Source organism: Gavia stellata, chromosome 17 (assembly GCF_030936135.1).
Source record: "Gavia stellata isolate bGavSte3 chromosome 17, bGavSte3.hap2, whole genome shotgun sequence".
Taxonomy (NCBI): domain Eukaryota; kingdom Metazoa; phylum Chordata; class Aves; order Gaviiformes; family Gaviidae; genus Gavia; species Gavia stellata.
The window spans coordinates 9,781,094-9,800,920 of record NC_082610.1 but is presented as its reverse complement, the minus strand read 5'-3'; the positions used below and the strand labels follow the sequence as shown (position 1 = coordinate 9,800,920).

Sequence of the window (19,827 nt, the reverse complement as noted above, 5' to 3'; positions counted from 1 at the left end):
TGAGTTTCTGATATGACTGATTAGCATAAGGGTCTCTCTTATTTATTTATTTTTAAATGGATTCTCACTTTGGCATAGTTCAGGTAAAATACCAAAGAACACAAGGGTATAGCTGTTATGTCAAGAATCATAATACGTTACTATATATTAGCTAGCTAATTAAAAAAAAAAAAAAAAAAGAAAAAAGAAAACCCCACAAGACCAAAGGAAAATCTACCCTGAAGACACAAAGGAAAATTTCTTTCATTCTTTCACACTTGCAAAAGAGTTTGCCCTCCAACACAGGGCAACAACACGCCTGCCTGCTGCAGGTCTGCAGCTCAGCCCCAAGAGCCTGATAAACCGTGAAACTATTTGAAATAATTTTCTAGCACATATCTGTTGCACAACAGTTCTTCAGGTAGGCATACTGCAGTGGAAATGAACACACCATATAGACACCTGATAAGGTAAGAAAATCTGCTCACATCCTCATCCATTGTGAAAAGATTGTTTTTATTTTTTTTACTGGTGATGTGCGCCCATCTGGATGATGCAAAGTGATACTCTGATAAAGTTTTGCAACTCAGATTGATAAATTTTGACTTAAAATTACATTAAGTTATAGAAAGCTCACCAAAAAAGAATGCAAATATTCCTGAACAGGCAGAGTGATGTCATTCATCTCTCTCAGACCTCCAGATCATTCTGTATTCATACGAACTAGTATGTTTATCTTATTTACCTTCTTAATAATGTTCTACATAGTATTGGACTAAGGCTTTCACAGTCTATTATCCTGACTTGTAGACTGAAGGTTTTTGCCCATGACACAATCCTGCCCTCAAAGAAAAAAAATCTGTCAGAAGGAAAAAATAAAAAAATAATTGCAATTTTAGAAAATTATCAGTATTTTCATTACAGACAATTTATGTAGTGATACTGGATTATAAAAACATTGTCAAATCAAAAATCAAACACTGACAATATGACATAAGGATAAATAGAGACAGTAAGCTTGAACAAGTTGTTTTATTTTAAAAGAGAAACAAGCAAAAGACTTGGAGGAAAAATTGACATTTAAAAATAATTATATCAGATTAACAGTGACATTTGATCACTTTAAATTTAAATATTCAAAGCCATGGTGGCTTTGAATTAAAAAAAAAAAGTAGTCTCTAGCAAAAAGTCAAGTACTGATACCACAGCTCCACATAGGCAATTCATGTCCTGTTCACTAAATAAATGGAACACCAGAATCCATTTCACTCTGCATATTCCCCTACATAACATATTACCTAGTCACTTAATAGCTATGTCAGCTGCTACATGAAGAAACAAAAAAAACCAAACACACAAACCTCCACAAAAACAAACAGAAACTTTACAAGAAAGTTATGACAGAAAACCTACAGAGCAGCAACTGGGGCAGGTAGATTAACATACGTGAAATTAAATCTGCCTTCTCAACGTTACACTAGTAGAGACTTTTTGGTGAATAAAAATATTTTTAAACACTTCTAGGTTCTAAATCTACTGCTAGATTCATACCCAACAGATATATGTCTGGCACAATGTTTTATTGGGACCTTTTGTTTCCATACAGCAATGCAGAAAAATACACCCAACATACAGTATGCACCGGTGTTCAACAACCTCAGTTTTAATTTGTATACTGCTGTAGTAATTTATGATGCACTGGCAAGTGAACTGACTGGCTGACCTGGTGATTTTTTCCCATACAAATTTCTATGATTAGACCCCTGGTGTAAATATGACACCACCAGAACAAGTCACATCCTTACCCATGGTGTAGTGATCCCACTATCATTATCATGGAGAAATACTGAAGAGCCTAAGCTTTGGGGCACTATGGAAAATCATCTGTCAATGTTCTGACAAAACTAAGAAATTACATTAGAAAATTTAAAAGGTTATTTTTTTCCTCCCTGCTGAATTAAACCTATGGACTGCTAGGGAGGAAAATTACACAAGTCTATTTTGGTAGGCTAGACTGTAAGACTTCAGCCTTCCAGTGTGTCACATCACCTGCTTGCCACTGCACTGCAGTCTGCTGAGAGAATCCATATGCAACAGTCCCTTCATGTGTTTCACCCCAGCCTTGAACCCCACCAGTACCAGTCTGCTGGTTTTTCCCTTTTTTGTTTTTGTTTTGTTAGATACTTTTTCCTCTCTGCTTTTTTTTTTTTTCCTATTTTTCCTTCCCTGGTATCCCATTTTAATTTATTTGTCCTTTCCTGTTGAAAGGAGAGCCTGTCTATTCTTAGAAGAGTTTCAGATCCTAAAATAAACTGCTTAACTATGTATCTATTACATCCAGATTGATGTCATATCAGACCCTGACAACATGCTGCAACAGGAATGCGACTACAGCAACGAACCCCAGCATTTCTGCAAGGTCTACTTTGCAAGGATTTTTAAAGTAACATTACATACAAAAATGCAACACACTCTACCCAAACATTAAAACATAGGGTAGGGTTTTTTCCCATGTATTCTTCTCACTACATAAAAGTTGATATCATTTTTTAGGGAGTTCTTGCCTGATATCTAATACTAAAAACCAGACCCTCTACCACCACACTAAAGAGGAAGAAATCAGATTACACTGGAAATTCTTTTTAATCAAGCAGAACATTATAATTCTACTGTCAGAGCAAATAAAAGTTAAAAACAGGCAGTGCAGTTTAAAGAAAAAAGATAATAATGGGATCTAGATAATAATTGGATAATAACGGGAGCCTTTCATCCGAGTAAACCCTTTGAGTCCAGTCCAGGACACTAATAATTGTGAGCAGCTCATTATTTATGGCTAAAAACTTCATTCTGTTCCCATTATAGACAGACACTTATGTTAGGAAAAGGCACACTTGTTGACAATATTAACAGAAGCAACAAGGATCAAATAGACAGGGAACTTTCCCCTCATTTACAGAAGTGCTACTGCTCAAATAGGGCTGTAGCACACCGATTGCTCAGTGCCTTGAGCTGGTGTTGTATAATAATTTTTGTCTCCAAGAGAAAAAGGAAAGGTAAGCTATCTTCACTGCCCGCTCTTCTCAATGTACAGAGAAAATATTACACAGAATTTCACAAGACTCTGCAAGATACTCTGCTGGCAAAGTGTGCGGAGCAATAAACATCTCCTGAACTTTAAAAAAATAACAGCAGTAGTCATTTCAAGAACGCAACCATCCGTTCATTTGAACTATTAAAAAGTGCATTCATATAATACCAATAAAGATTATGAAGCACTCTCAAATACGTCCTAAACTGAGAGTTGACATATATACCGCATAAAATCCATAATCCATCTAAGTACCGTATTATGTCAGTGAGATAGTCTAGTTTCAACTTTCAAATGACTTGCACCAAAATGCAAAACCAAAACATGTCAACTAAAAATTCATTCAAAATGTCAATGATTAACAAAAATTGCAAAAATAAAACCATTGGGAAGTCCAACTATTTTGCATGTGATATAACCTTCAGCCAAACCCTGAACACTGCCCTAAAGGCTAATGTATTATGAGACTCTACACAGCAGGAGTATTTTACTGGGAGCTCCTGCTCTTTGAAAAGATGGAAGCTGAAGTTCAGTTAACAGATCTCCTCTAAAAAGGTATTTGTGATTTCCTGGGAGATGTGGAGAATTCACACTTGTTTTGTTTCCAGCATATATGAATTTTCCAAGGAAAAAAAAAATCCTCAAATCAAAGTATTACCTTTTTCTTAGACCCAGGAACTATTTTTACATTACGTTGTCATACCACAACTTGCTCGGAGAAACTTTCAAAGGCCAGCCCTGTGTTATATCATCGCTTTTTAGCGAGGCTCCCAACATAGGCCTTGCTGCGCCTTCACTAACAGAGTTAATACTTCCTTTTGAGTCAAGTACATTAAGTTCGCTGGGTGTTTTACATGGTGTTTTTCACTTTTAGGAAGAAATCAAACTAAAAATGTAAGTTTAACCTGTGTATGTTAAAACTGGGAGGGGGAAAAAAATAAATCTCTTCTTGAAACAAAATCCCACCTCCCAAAAGCAGCCCACTACTGCTCCCTTTCAGCAATTTCCCGAGTTTGCTACCTGCAACCTAAACAGTCCCTACACACACACGCTCCTACTGGGGGGGGTGGGGGAGGAATATTTGTGTTTTTCTTCTCTATTCATGAAGTTCCTGTAGGTTTTTTTCATCACTGACATCGGCCAAAGATTATAGGTGAAATCAGACAAGATCATTATCATCAGTTCAGTGGGATTTTTGTATAACATGAATTTCCCCAAAGTCAGTTTGTCTGAATATTTTCCTTGTGAAATCTTGATTTTAAGATTGACAGCAGTAGAGTCAACTTTTTATTGACTAGACATGAATAAGAAATTATATTGTCTATGCATAGGGTAGCATAAACTATCACAAGCAGAGCAATATATTTAAAGAAATCCTTGGCAGTAATCCCACTGCCAAGACAGACCTATAAATTTGTTTAGAATTGCCCAGGAAGAACTGCTGTCAATCAACCTTGAAAAGGCTCTACAAACAACATATACATTAATGATGCTGCTGGGACATGTGCAGCAAAATTATCCATTATCAAACAATTGCCGAGATGCTGGAATACTTGAAGCTTATACAGAAATAACCTCTTGAGAATAAGTAGTTGGAAACAAGAACAGCATCAGATGTACATCAAAATCAAAATAGGAGAGACTTAGAGGCTAGTAACATAACCTTATGAGGAAAAGAGTCCATTAGAGCATAATGATAAATAAGAATATTTTCATTAGTCATTTGAGAACTAGACTAGATGACAGTGACAAACTTCTTTTTATTATTATTTTCTGGCTCTGACACTGCAAATGCCTTCAAGCAAATCAGATTGTACTATGATTCAAGATTACAGATTTTTTTTAAAAACATAAATAACTAAAAATAACCAGCTGGGAAAGACATAAAACCCAGCAGACATCCAAGAAATCCCAAAAGCTGCATTTCTTTGGAAGAAATTTTAATCTGCAGATTAAAACCACTATACTCTACAAAAAGTATGTCAATGACTTATCAAGTCTTGGTATGGTACTGCGAGTACCTAAAGACAAAAAGCTGCTTTGCTGAAGTACCAAGGAAAGAGGTCTTTATTTACACTTAAGAGACCTCAAGCAACTGTCTTCCGAAATAAAAGGCTAGATGGTCCTGTTCCAAAACAGAGATCATTACATTCTGCTACCATTTTATATTCTCCAAGGATGGTCAATGTAATATCACAGTGTTCGCTTTAATTTTTATTAAGCATCATGTAGCAATAAAGTGTATTACATTTACTAAGTTTTCTCCCAAAGGTGGTTACAATTCCATAGAGTAAGAAGTGATCATATACATTTTTGAAAGTTATAACCGTAACAGTGGAGCATATTTATGGACCTGCTGTAGGTAAACCTGATGTAAATAGGTTCACATGATTTAGAAAACTACCGATGTGAAGGTTTCTCAAAGATGCCAGAGCTGTTTCTAAATCTTTTTTATTATTTTAAACATGACAAAAATAGACTCACTATCAATTGCATATCCCCAATTTCAGTTTAAGTTCATATGCAGTTCATATGACCTGTGGCAGATGACCAGTTGCCACTCACTTGCTTCCATTATCTTTCCAATGTTCAAAGAAGCGTGGTGAGCTATCAGGAACACTAACCAACCAACCTAATAAGCATCATCAGATTTTATCTGCCAAGATCAGGGGGGAGAGGGTGCTCAACTTCGGTTGATTAGTTTCATCAGGGGAAAAAGGAAAAAAAAAAAGAAAAAACCACTAAACTCAGTCTCAAACATCTGAAACAAAAAGATTGTGCTCAAATGTCTTACATCTGGAAGATTTAAGGACTCTATAGCAGCATCTTTTAATAAAGAATGGCATGGCAATCTTAACAAGGCATGCTGTTACCAGCTCTACCAACTTCAAGAGAGCTGCCGAAAATAGGCTTTGTTCTACAGAATAAGCACATACCTCAATGTGTTGTGTATTTCTTATCCCCCACTGGTGCCAGTATACCCACTGAAATGAGAGACAAGTGAAATCATAGAGTTTCTTTGTTTCACTATTCAGCATAGGAAAAAAAAAGCATGTTAAAAATCTATGAATTGAGAGATTGAAGTTACAATAGGAGTTAACTGAAGTAAGTCATGCATTTAACCAGCTATCTTCTTCCTTCTACTTGGTTGGAACCACTGCTTAACTGTCGAACCACTGCCCGTACCCCCAGGGGGGAAGAAGAGGATGGGAGCTGAACTGTGTCCAGGGGAACTCTATGGGAAAACTGACCCCTGGGGACACCTACTTATCAGGCAGGTAAAGTACAGAGCACTGGCTTCATAAACTTCTCCAAATCATCAGTGTGTCTCAACACAAGCTTGCTATGATTTAAAAAGCGGTGTATAAATGCAAGCGTAATTACAATTGTCATAACGTGGTATTTTCTAAATAGTAAACAGAACAGGCAAAAACTAGCTGACAAAGTCAGTGCTTACATGTATCAACACAGCTTTATGTAAGAATGTTCTGAAATAAATACTACCCAAAGCCACTGCATGTGCTATCACTTCAATAAGGAGTTATTGCTGTGTCATAACCGTACCAAAGAAAATAAATCACAAAAATATCGAGGCAATGTTTACAAGTTGCATGATTATTTTAAAGGTAATTATTTAGCTAGAACACATGACTCCTATTTCCCTATGAAAGGCTCTCTACTTAACTGGATTAACGCACTATTGATAGCTAAATTCCACTGCCGGAGGCTACTGTCAAGTCATCATTTCCAGAACAAACCTATAAGCTATTTTCTTTATCCTGTGTGCGACTATTACAACAAGCTCATCAGGAATTTGCTCCCAAAGTGCTCAAAAAAAAAAAAAATCTGCTGCAAAGAACATTCAAGAGATGCATGACACAGGATTACCTGTTCTAATGAAATTAGACCATACATCAGTCACAGGTTAGAAGGCTAAAAACATTTTGCAGCCAACCAAGAAATTAACAGCTAATTTTTCAGTATTGTTTTTTTAGTTTAAAGACAGTTCGATTTTGACGCTGTGAAAATTGACTATCGCCAGGAACACAACTCCCAGACGCTTTCTAGGGCAAGCAAACCCAGCTCTGCATTCTCAGCAAACACTTCTCATGAAAATGTTTATGTTTTTCCTATCAAAAGCAACACTCACACATATATACACTCACTTTCTCCACCCACTTCTTAACACAGACATGATACATAGATTTATTAATACACAGAGAAGTTAGTTAGGAGAGAACAGAAGTAATCTACCTCAAAATAACATTTCTTGCAAAACATGCATTCAGGGTAATGCTACTGGAAAACACGCCCTGTCCTGCACTGCTTACCTTTGCTGAGCCCTCCCTCACCCTTCCATTGCTGCCGGATGGTAACACAGAGGTAGAGCAAGGAAGAGGAATTCCTAACCCTTCCATTTTCATGCAGTCACCAAGAGCCATTTCACTACAAGCATAGCCCTCATTTTTTGTTACCTCATTCCCATTTGTAGCATCTAACTAAAATCGGAAAGAAGCAAACTTAAAGTGGAGTCACAGTCTGTTCCTACTGTGCTTCACACAAAACAGAATTGATTTTAAAGTTAAGTTTAGTAACAGGAACAACAACAAAAAAACCCAACTGGTTCCAAAGTGGGGAATTTTGAAATCTAACTTCCTTCCTCCTCTCCCAGCAACACTCTTTGTTTCCCTATGTTAATAATGCCGGGTGGGAGACAGAGCACAGGCCTTCCTAATGAACGGCCCCAAAATGTCCTTATGAAGGGTCAAAGGGGAATAACTGAAAAGGTTAAAGTACACAAGGAACAAAATCCAAAGAAAACATTTTCGTTAGGGACAGGACAGGATGATGTGCTCACTGCAGACAAAGAACTCGGAAAACAAGTTACAGTTCCCTCATTCTGTACCAGCAAAAAGTACTACCCTACTGTACTCAACAGAGCTGCTTGGAAAGTTTCATGAGACCATCTTCCGACACGATTTACCCTATTTTCCTGGGCTCTTGCCTGGCTCAGCAACATCAGCAGCCAACGATCACTTTTCAAAGCACTGGTCACTCATGCAATAAAATTGTCTGTTGCACCACACAGCAGCTCCTCATTAGGACCTCTTTATACAACAAATACAAAATCTGCTTCATAAAACGTAAGTGTACTGTGGAGTGCCATGCCAGAATTGTATGTCTTTCAAAAAAAAAAAGGGCAACAAAAAACTACCTCTAATGTGCTACCAGACACAAAAAGTCCAACCTAAGGAAGCTAATGAGCTCAGACTGCCAGCAGCTAGGAGAATATACTAGGAACTATCAACCTACATGTACCTTCTTTGCTGCTTTGTCTTTGCTTAGGCTTTTGCTATCGGTCACCATCAGAGATTGCATACTGACTGGATCTTTGATCATTCAGGGCTGTTCTTATATTCTTCAGAAGGTTATTAGAGGCTCACATGTGTATTCTGCAGCCCTTTGCCTCATCCTACCTTTTACTGAATGGGTTATGTTTGATATAGGAGAAATAATGAGATTAAGCAAAGGAAGAATCCCCCTTTACAAAGGAAAGAATATCGTACTGACATCTAGGTCTACTTGAAATACATGTGTTGTTTCACAGGAAACTGTGTCTAATAGTGATTTCTATTTTTTGTAAAATGTATCAAAAACATTACCCTTAAGCATGCATTTGTCAGTTGTGCAAATTCTACAAGTTAGGTTTCAAAGCATGACAAAGCTTTCACATTTTTGTTTAGGCAAGTCACACATGAGCCCCATGAAGAAAAAAAGGCTATGGCTAACAAAAAAAAAATTGGAAATTTAGTTCGACTATAAACGAAAAGAACAAAAATTAAAAGATTTTCTTTAAAATCCAGTTTAAATTAAAAGTTGCTTTTCACAAAGAATAAAAAGAGACTGTGTTTAACCACATTATAGATTAATACCCAGGGAAATGGGTATCAATCCCTTTCAGCTACCAGTTCTTCAGTAACATGTAACAGACCATTCAATGCCAGGAAAAAAAACATCTGTAAATAGAATAACTGATGTACAACAGATTTAAGAAGAAGAAATACACATATATATATATATATTTTGACTTGCAAAACAAAATATTCTTAATTGCACATAGTCCCTTTTCAACGACTCCCTTTGCATTCCTACCTCTTTTGCACACTAAAAATTCTACCATGCCACGTTGCCTTGAGCCAGCAAGGAGCGTGGGAAGGGTCCAATTGCGTAAGATGTTATTAAGGCAGCAAAGCTGGCTACTTAACTGAAGATACTTAAATACTCAAAATAATTACAGAGATTAGCCAGGGACTCTCCCACTGGAGAGCTGCCTACCTGTAGTGTAATATAGAGTTGTTCCAACACACCCTCCCCATGTGCATTCTGCGTTAGGTATCCGTGCCCCGAGGGCTGACAGTGAGAGACGCTGAGCCTTACGTGTTTACCATGCTTACCATGAGGCAGAATAGGACTTACCACTATTCCCAGTACACCCACCCGCTTTCAAGTGATGGAAGGATTCCCCAACCATGGAACTAATTACAGTATATCAATAAGGTAAATATGTCCCCCAAAAAAAGTTAATTTACAGGCATAAAGTATTTTTCCTTTGGAGCAGAACAGCAGCAATTTGAACTCCTAATTTGAACACCTAGCAGTACCGATATTGCTAAAGAGGCATCTGCTCCAGATGCCGCAGTTAAAGGACAGTGCCTAGTGGAAATATGTGAAGAATACCGTGTGGTAGCCCTTCAGATGTCAAGCACCGGAGTGTGTTTTAGAACAATCTGGGCTAATTTTAATTTTTCCAGTACTTTCTCACAGGCTCAGACCTACAGAAGTTTGGCAAAAAATACTATATACTAGTTAAAGTAAGACATTCTAAAATACTTGTTTCTACAAGGGATGGTAAAAAAACAACCACCACACAACAGAAGAAAAATAAAATACAGCAATGCACTGCTCCGAGAAGACAGTCCTATAAGTACAGTTATCTTGACGTGATTCTGAGCGTGTGCATTCCCCAATACATTTTTGGGTGGGGATGTCTTTTGCTTTCGGTGGTTTTGGGCTTTTTGTTTGTTTGTTTTGGCTGGGGGGGTGGGGGTGGGGGGGTATTTTTGTTTGTTGGAGGAGTTATGGGTGTTTTGCCTTGTTTTTTTTAAATAAAGTTCCCTGTCCTATCTGCGCAGTTTTCTGATCTTCTTGCAGTGGCAGTGCCAGTCATGAGAAGCGAGCATTGAGCAACGAGCTGGAGAGAGAATTAAGAACACAGGCTCTTAGCAAACATCAGGAAATTATTTCCATTTTAGAAGTCAGGAAGCTTTTTACACATTTCTCCACAGGTCTTTGTGCCAGATTCTGCTGAAAAAGAGAATCTGCTGTCACGCCACACAAATACGAACAAGCTTATCAACAACCACTGGACTTAATTATACTTTGTTGTTGCTGTTTTTCCAGATTTGTACTACTTCCCTCCCCAGACAAGAATGAACAACCCTAGATCTCTGTTTTGCTTTCTGTAATATGCAAGGGCAACCAGCATATTATTTAGTTAGTCCAGAGCTACACACTGACTAGCCAGATGGCTACTGCAAAACAGCAACCATAACAACCAACTTCTTCCTTTTCACCTTGCAGGAATCACTAGTTTGAATCTTCCCTCTGCTCTGCAGCTGCTGTTCATACTGCTAGTATTGGCACCTTCAGGACTTTCATCCGCTGTCAGATTTGGTTTGAAGTACTTGAAAGTTTCCATGGTATGGGGACAAATGCACACCTACACACATTTTAAGAAGTCAACCAAAAAAGCTCAGAAGTCAGCTCGGAAGTTTTTAAAAAAATCCCCACTAGATTAGATCCACCAAGCAACCACCTTATTTCTTATCGCAGGAGCTTCCTGCACTACCCATTTCAGAACCGTGACTGCAGGCAACCAAACGTCCCCTCCAACAAGCTGGTCACCGTCCATCTTCAAAACGGGTGCTTTCGCTTGTCATCATAGCTCACCACTGGAAAGTTACAGATGCAACATACACAGAGAAACTTCAGAGATTTATCTGTAACCATTCTTTAAAGATTATTGAAAAAGTCAAAGAAAACATTCAAAGGATCTTTAAGAGGAACTACACTGATACAGTCTTGTGCAGAAGAAAAGTTATAACTTAAGAACTGAAGAATGAATCCACTCATATAACTGCCACTAAGCTGCCATTAAACTACAAAATACTTGTACTTTTTGGTTTGCTAATACAAACTAGCCTGCTTACTGCCTTTCATTTTTGCTTTCACTTCAAACTCTTTAAGTCAGTTGCTTGGCAAAACGTTAGGTCTGTCTCACAAAAGAGAGAGTTCTTTCTTAGGGCACAGCCCCAGAAAAAAACCTAAGATAAGGGAAAAATGTTTGAAAATATCTTCATAAACTTCTGAAGCAAAGCTGAAATCAAAGCACAGCAGCCAAGGGGAAACAAGTTTTTGCATCTGATTTTACACACACTTAAGACACACAAGCGATGCAATTCACGAACAACAAAGACTGAGGGCATGCATGCGTGTAATAGATGGCGGGTGGATGTATAAATAAAACACAACCACCCCACCATATATAGCAGCTTTCATCTTATTTAAGCAACTAGAAATTGACACACCAGCTTTCTAAAAGGACACATTTTGTTAGGTAGTCCATGGCTCCCCAAACAGCGTGCATCAGCCCCACTGATGCAGAGCGGCACTGGAAGCAACCAGGGGGTCCAGCCCCACACCAGGCACCTGCTCCAGCACTGGCAGGCGGGTTTCTGGTTCCTCCTCCTCCCACTCTAGCACCGCACCGGTTCCCATTCGCTTCTGTGCCAAGCACAGGGACTCAACGATTCAGGAGCCACCCTGAAGATGCCTGACGAGCTCTCCCCTGGCACATGTTTGAGCATGCCACCGGCAGACTGCCGTGCCTATTTCCCGAACCACAGGAACACTGCTCCTTCACAGCACTCACCCCTGCAGCATCAGCCTGGCACCCACCATCAGAAACCCATGGAAATCCAAAGCGAGCACCATGTACAACCCAGGAAATTGCAGGTCTCCTGGGTCGGGAGGGGGAGCAGCACTAATTGCTAAGTAATTAACTTTAGCAGAAGTTTAATTCTGTCAGTAAGGGAGAGGAAGGGCTGAGGTTACTGTTCTGCATTTGGTATTCCTTATTCATGTAACACTGTCTTCTGTGAAATGGTTAAAATTGATAGAGGTTATTTATCTTGGGGGAATATGACCTATATACACTTGCTAATGAAATTATTTAATGGGTATTACACTGGCATTATTTCACACAAGTCTGCAAGAGTCAGCCAGTGGTCTTGCATAAACTCAACCCTCTGTGCACACAGAATGAAAATGCTGAAGTGTTAAAAATAGCTACAAAACAGGAAACCGCGCATGGGCATGACTTCCATCCAATCTAGTAAATATCAGACTAAGTTTTGGGGCTTCTCTTTTAATTTTATACCAGATACCTCTACATTAGAATAGGGTGGGGGGTGGGGGGAAGTTATTTGATATCATTTGTACACAGGCTAATAATGATGCTGCAGATAGAAATATACAGGAAAAGGTGTTTCTCATATGTAAATGCTTAATAATCATAGCCAACGTAACCTCAGAACAACCAGAGATGAAGCAAAATAAAATTAGTGCTGATTAGGTTTAGGCAATCCTGAAGTTGTTTTTTTCATGAAGGCAACTGCATGGCTACAAACTGACTAACCCAAATGGCACATGGCACCACTCCATGAGCAACCATTCCTGTGGGACAGTAATTCAGAGGGCAGGGTAGAGTGCTCGGGCACTAACAACACACGCTAATTCCTGATTATCCTTCTATGTAATACCCTACAGTGTTGCAGTTTTTCCCCTTGTTAAATACCTGTCAGTTTCCTAACTTTTTTGGTAGGTTTTTAACAGCTAAACAACCGATGCCTATATTAAACACTATGTTAAATAGGAAAATTACACAGAGCAAGGCAACACTAGGGACATAAGTGGTGTTGGTCATGAAAAAACAGGTCTCTCTCAACGCAGTGAGAACAGAGAGTCATACAGTTCATCTACTGCTAAGGCAGAGACACCAGCAAAGAAACAGCAAGAAACAAACTTCAGTATCAGTTAAGCACTTGACTTCTGTTAGTGCCTCTCTACGGAAATTACTCAGCATAATCAGCCAGACATCAACTTTAACTACAGAGCTTTCCCAGCTACTTTGCCTGTACAGGAAAGCTTTTGATTTAAGAATACTTTCTTAGTGGAAGTTGTTGAAATAATTCAAGGCTAGATGAAAACCAAAGCACAGTCAGAAGCTGTACCATATAGTCTACAAATTATATCCTTCTGTTCTGCTTTCTAGAGCTCTTGTTACCAAAAATGCTGAGGCCCTCTGCTCCACTTCTAGCTACTCTTCCAGAGAGGCAAGTGTCCAAAACTGTCCACACCTCCACACAACATTGTGCCCACTGTGACTGTCTCATGATGGGAACAGCAAGTACATCAGTGCACAGACACCATCCTGCAATCCCTTGTGCTACTGCCAGAAACAGAGGAGCAGCTGGAGGTCTCGCCAGCCCTGCTGTCACCCACTGGGAGCAGCCAACACAGAATTCATTCATCAGATAGTTCTCTAGAGAAGCCAAAACCCTATGGTATAGCCTTCGGATTTACTGTAAGACAAAGTCCAAACCCCATGAACTACAGCCACTTTACTGAACTCAGAAACTTGGCCACGTAGGAGATGCAGAGGTTTTAAGTGCACCTCAGAAACCATGCGGCGGGGCGGGGAGTGGGGGGACGTGGGCAGGTGTGCGGAAATGCTGATGAAAACTTCAAGATGTTAAAAATGCTCTTAATAAAATACACATACACAAATAGCATACTTTTATATAGAGAAAGACACACTAAATCTTCAGCTAAAACAGTACTGGATGGCAAGAAGTGAAAGATTAATTACCAAGAGTGACAAAATTAACAGCTCAAATATTTAAACATTACTGGGGTTCAAAAAAAGGCACTCAGCACAACATCCAGTGCTATTAGTGCAAATAACACTTCTGACATCAGACCTTTTTGGCAAGTATCATTAAGTGCTACCACTAATTTGTGACCTACAGCATACCCTAATAACTCAAACGGATTTTAAAAATTATGATGTTTTTCAGTTGATAAAACTACAGTAATATGCAGTTTAAAAGCTTCACATAGTGTTACATTTATATAAAAGCCTTGTACATAAGCAATGTAATGCATACAGTTTTTCAAAGAAGTTACGAAATGCACATATCCAAAAGTTATCAGGGAAGTAAGTTTTACTGAGAGAACGTAATAAAATAATGAAAAAAACCTGTTCCCATTCAATTCCTAGAATCAGTTTGGGACAATTAAAAGACATTTTAAATTCACATCAATTTTGAACCTGCAACATCAGAAAAAATTTCAGTTGTGTTCTACATGTTTTCATATACACACACACACTGAATGCTGATATTGTTGCTAAAAGAACAGCTCTTTTTCCAAGATTACCTATAGGTACTACACTTGAAACAATACAGTATAGTCTCATGAAAGATTTCATCATGAAATATCTGGTGTTTTTAAATATTTTGAACACTTAGTATTAAATGATTGACTATAAGGGTGAGAACCTATCGTTCTCAAAAATATGCAATAAGGCATTCAAAATACTGATAAAAATTTCAGCTACGGTGCAACTCTGAATTAAGGGAACCATGTAAAGAGACAGTATTTTGCGAGAGATTGCTGCACTGTCCTGGGACAACAGAAACATCCTTGGATATTTACAGAGGGGAAAATGGCAACATTTACAATAGTCCTTAGAGCGCAGAACAAAATTCCACAAACGTTTGATTTTTAGTACCAAAAAAAGTTCCTGTGCAAGCAAACTTCACTGGCTACATCTCAGTTGCATACAAACAGCACAACTGGCAAACTGCTGTGTTTTACTGCTTTAAATATGGTAGGGCCAGCACAGCATATACCACAAAGGTAAGAGTGAGAAATCCTCAATCCCATGGAGCATTTGACAGGGGTTTAACAGAGAAATGAGAACAGGTTTGACTTGCCTGCTCTGAAGATGCACTGTGACTATCTTTTTTTTCCCCTCAACGAGTAACGGCTTCATAGCCAGGCTTGTACACTGCTGCAATACAGATAATGTAGTGCATTTTGCAGAATATGTAATAATTTACATTTGATATAAAATTCCACATACCATGCATTTCCAAATAAGCTATTTTAATAATTTATCCTTGAAGTACATATTGTGCACTGAGAAAGACATTCTGGTCATAATTCTGAATTTATCTTTATGCTAGCAAACAAAGCTTAGACTCTTGGAAGCACAAGGAAATTAAGTGAACCCGAACATATTCTGAATTTACTATCATTTAAGTGGGCCTTCACTAAGAAGCGTGGATGCAGTTATTTTTCCATTACTTAGTAGGCTAATGGTCAGATTTTGGTGTTAAGATACGGGAGCTGAAGTCCGCCTGGAGTCATACCATGCCCTACGACAAGCTGGACAACACCACAAAGACTGAAGACAATGCTTCCCACCATCTGTCTTCTCTGGAGGCTTAGTACTATCACCTTATGCTTCTGCCCACTTCCAACAACAAGCAAGTGGGACACAAGGCCATACCACTGCCCCCTCTCCCACATACCACGTGCCTACGCCTGAAGGGAGATTCAGAGTTTTATTAAATGCTTCATAGGGATAAAAACAATTTTACTTTTCGACTCACCAGCACAACCTTGCCTGCATAAAGACTCACCTAATCACACACAAGTACTACTGGTTTAAATTACATTATGCCTGCCCTTTAATCAACTGTGGCTGTCCAGTTACCAACAAACCAAAATTTTTAAGCACCATGATACTTCACATCTTCTTAAGGTAACATCATAGTTTCAAAATGCAACTGCTTGAAAATCTTATCTGTGAAATGCTTTTGGCTTGCTTCCCCCAGCCTCCTAATCCAATTTCACTTGTTAGAAGGTATTTTATTAACAGTCCAAACAAAAATCCCTCCAAACTATTGGAGGAATAAAGGACGTTCAGACACATAGTATAAAATTTGACAATACGGACATTTCAGGCAACTTATTTTCATATGAATTTTAGTTTTACTTTATTACATCCCAAATACTTATTTTTATGTCAGACACCTCTACCACTTTCCAATTAATGCTAGAATCCACAAAAGGTTTTTTTTAATCCCTGTTTTGTTTTTTAATCACAATAGCATTTTATTGCTAGTTTTGGTCAGAACCCGCACGAGTGTTAAATGTTCCAAACTTGCCCACATTATCTACTTATACTTGTTCAACCTGCTTGATTTTCAGATCAACTGAGGCAGTTTGCCTTCTGCAGCTAATAGGATGAGCCCCCAGCTGTGGTACATCCTCTCCCTTTCACAGGCTGTATCAGCAGAGTAGCGGCTCAGCCAGTCTTTGTGTACTCAATCGCGCAGCAGACTTCTTCCCCCATGCGTCTGCTTCACCCTCTTCACTCGTGTTGGATGCCGTGAGCTGATGCAGAAGGTAGCCTTCACCCACAAACCAGCTCTCCTTCGAAGACAAGGACGCCAGATGGAAGAGACAGGGGCTGATGTACAGGCTTCCCTTTCAATCACACTGATATAGATCTAGTACTACCTGCTCTTACAACAGAAATACACAGCCATATTTTCAAAACAGGAACAGTGGGAGCAGTTAGACACACTATTTACAAATACAGCATTGCAGCTATCACTGATATTTTCTGCAATTAAGATATCTGATATATCCGCACTCACGTACACACAGATGTATGATGAACAAATCTTTGTGAAATAAATATCAGTGCAGCGAAAAAAAGGATCACATTTCAGTAGATCTATTTTAATGTGTGAAAAACAAAAGCTGCTTCCCAAAACTTTAGCCATGCATGGAAAAACTTAGGTCTATCGTTTAACCTCAAAAAAATGAAATACAGCAAGAACCAACAACTCTTTCTCCTTCAAGATTATGAATGAATTTCCCTTCCATTCAAGGCAGCCTAAAGACCAAGAGAACCATCATCTGAACTCTGATCATCACTATTAACTTGAAATCTGGGCTGACTTTATTAGAATCTCCAGCAGGTACAGGGTACCTCTGAATGCTTCATGTGTTATCCCAGCTTATGTTACTCAGAAGATCTCTAGGTCAGAAAAACAACCAACTCGAAGGCTGGCCTCTATTTCATCCACTCCCATCTCTGGATCTTCAGAGAGGATAAAAAAAAAGAAAAAAAGTTCTAAATTTACAGTAACCCTGTCATTCTTTTCCACAGCATGCAAAAAAAAAAAACCAACCCACAAAAACAAAAACCACACCATTACCAAAAAATCTACTCTTATTTTCTGCTTCGATGAACAAATAATAAGGTATTAGAGACCATGTTATGCTGACTAGAAAATAACAAGAGAATTGAAACTACATTTATTATCAAATAGCTATATAAATATGAAGTTATGATGAGACAAGATTGCCACTCCTGGAGGGTCCTTATGGTTTTGGTTAGGTCCTAGTAATCATGAAATAGAAGTTTAAAACAGGAAGTCAATTAAACAGTTAATGAACACTATGCAGAAAGTGCAAACAAAATCTTACCAAATCAATAAAGCAATTTGTTCACAGACACAAGCCACAAAGCTTATCTTGACGTTAAGTTTGTTTGCTCAGGTAAGAAAATAAACCAGCAGTCACAGCCCTGCAACTTTAAAGGGGGAAAAAATTTGTCAAGTGTCCCAATTCACTTGTAAAAGCAATTCCTTACATTATCAGGACTCTTTTCTTATATATACTACTGACAGTAACCATGCTTACAAGTATAGCAGCTGACTTTGACCATGCTGACCTTGAGCAAGCAAATGACCTTAGCAGCATGTACTTCTGGCTTATTTCATTGCAACAGCGAAACAGCCTCACCATCTATAGTAGTCTAGAGTCTCTGGCCACCACCCCTGACTATTTTAAGATATCCCAATACACTTCAGTGATGCACAGTTCAAAGTGATAGAATAACATCTGCTAGCATGTTGAAGTGCAAGTTGTTTACAGAGGCATTTTTAGCTTGTTCTCGTACTGTGCTTCCCTAACTGACAGAAAACTCAATTTATTAACAGAGCTTTGCTTCTCATTTAAACATCTAAAACCCAGAGTTTAAAAAAAAAAAATTTTCTTGAGCAAGGATTTTGGGCATTGTGAAAGGAGAAAAACCAAGACATCCCACTCTAGATAAAGCTTATTTAGAAACTTCAAGTATGTGACAGCAATGGGTGGACTTGAAAAAGCAGTTGCTTCCCAAGATGTCAGTTTTGCACGACTTCTCCCCCTTGGTCGTCCCTATAAAGAAAATCTGTATTAAAGATAGGTGTTTATTTGTATATAGTCTTTTAACTGATATTTCAAACACATGTAAGTTGTATGTTGATCTGATGTAGGAGAAGATAATCAACAAGTCACTCAGATGCAACAGATGTGTTACCGAGTCATAATAACCCACCCTGCTGACAATCCTAACCTACAGAAAGAAAACATTCCATTTAACAAAAACACTCTAGGGGACTACTGTCAGCCTGTGTTCTCTGGAGTCCCTTGAGAGACAAGGACTACATCTAATCAAGTTAGAAAGGCCAGTGAGAAAACAAGCCTCTCCAGGAATTTACAGCCACGAGGATTTTTCTAATTTAGAAGGAATGTGTATAAGAAAGAGGGAGAACAACAGATCAAATAAATTTCATAAATTTGAGGGGGAAAACCAGAATAAGCTGTTGGTGGTTTATTCTGAAACTAAGTATGAAGCTGAAAAAGCCATAAATAAAAAGCGGTCCTACTGCAACTGCCTCAGAGCACACCCTCGCCACAGCCCAGCTCATGGGCAGTAATTAAGCCACAGAACTCAACTAGTTTATTCTTTTTCCAAAACTCTTTAAAGCAGAAGAGATTGCATTGGATCAAATCACTCTTTCGAGCTGCAGCAGAACTGACTGGGCAAGTGAAAGCAATGTCAGGACCACAGGACACAATGATTATCACTTCCTCCATCCTCTTTGATCCTTCATGGGAGAGGAGGGTAAGAAGAGGAGAGGGGGAAAAGCCTGCTCTCATCCAACAGGAATACATCCAACAGCAATTTTTCCATCCCTCTGAGCTCCGCTGCAACACTAGTGACATTTGGCATTTTGTCTGGAACAACTCTGTTGATTAGCAACTATCCTTAGTTGGAAGGCTGGAGGGAGGATATCACTGTCCGATTCAGGAATGAGTTGACTCCACTGAGCGTATCTACTCACATCATTTGCTTTTCCTTATGGGCACATTGCTGAATAACTAGGATCGTATTTTACTGCTGTCACCAGCGGAGCAGAAAAACATTTCCAAGCTACGAGCGTCCCTTAATAACCAGACACCTTCCATTCTGCCAGCATCACTCAAGTTGTCCATCAGCCTATCGCAGATTCAGCTGGTGATCCGTTTTATACGGAGATCAATTATATTGCTTCCCATTCATTTCATTTTCCCAATGAATTTGACTATGCTAAACAGCAGTTTGCGTACAGACCACTGGATGCCGAGAGGAGCATCCTTTCATCAGGAAACTGAGTGCTTGTTCTCAAAACGTATTTTCGGCAAGATTTCCAGCTGTACTCTAACAGCAGTATAATCTGACAGAGTAT

The 19,827-nt window shown here is 38.7% G+C and overlaps 1 protein-coding gene across 1 annotated transcript in view; it reads right to left on the bottom strand.

Annotated features, from left to right (window-relative positions):
- The window catches only part of HIPK3 (homeodomain interacting protein kinase 3), a 78,871-nt gene that overhangs the window by 35,691 nt on the left and 23,353 nt on the right, over nt 1-19,827 (bottom strand). The window lies entirely within an intron of this gene.